We start from the raw sequence: 421 nt of genomic DNA, 5'->3' as shown, positions 1-421 counted from the left end.
AAAGTAGAATGGTACATAAAAGTATCTCGTTATTTCACCATCGTTCGCGAACGGCTTAGGCCGAACGAAGGTCTTGCACAGTTACGAGTATTTATACGTTTTTTTAAGGATTCATCAAAATAATGCCTCGTGGGTACTGTCGAAAGAACAAGTTGTTTAGTATCGATTATGCCATGTTCTTCCATCAACTCACTGTGGCTAATATCGTGATTGTTAGTTTTATTTTATTCGTTATTTTCTGTAATATTGTATTTAATACATTTATCTTAGATGGCGAAGGTAGTGCATGGACCCTAACGCCATACCTTAATACAGTTTCACCCAAAGCCTTAAAGGTGAGTTTTCTTAACCTAAGATCACATACTGATCTGAGTTTGTACATTATTGTTCATACTGGTCGGAGTCCTTTAGCTGCATGTTG

This window comes from Dermacentor silvarum, chromosome 8, assembly GCF_013339745.2.
Source record: "Dermacentor silvarum isolate Dsil-2018 chromosome 8, BIME_Dsil_1.4, whole genome shotgun sequence".
Lineage (NCBI taxonomy): Eukaryota > Metazoa > Arthropoda > Arachnida > Ixodida > Ixodidae > Dermacentor > Dermacentor silvarum.
The sequence above is the reverse complement of the archived record's forward strand: the minus strand, read 5'-3'. Positions refer to the sequence as shown.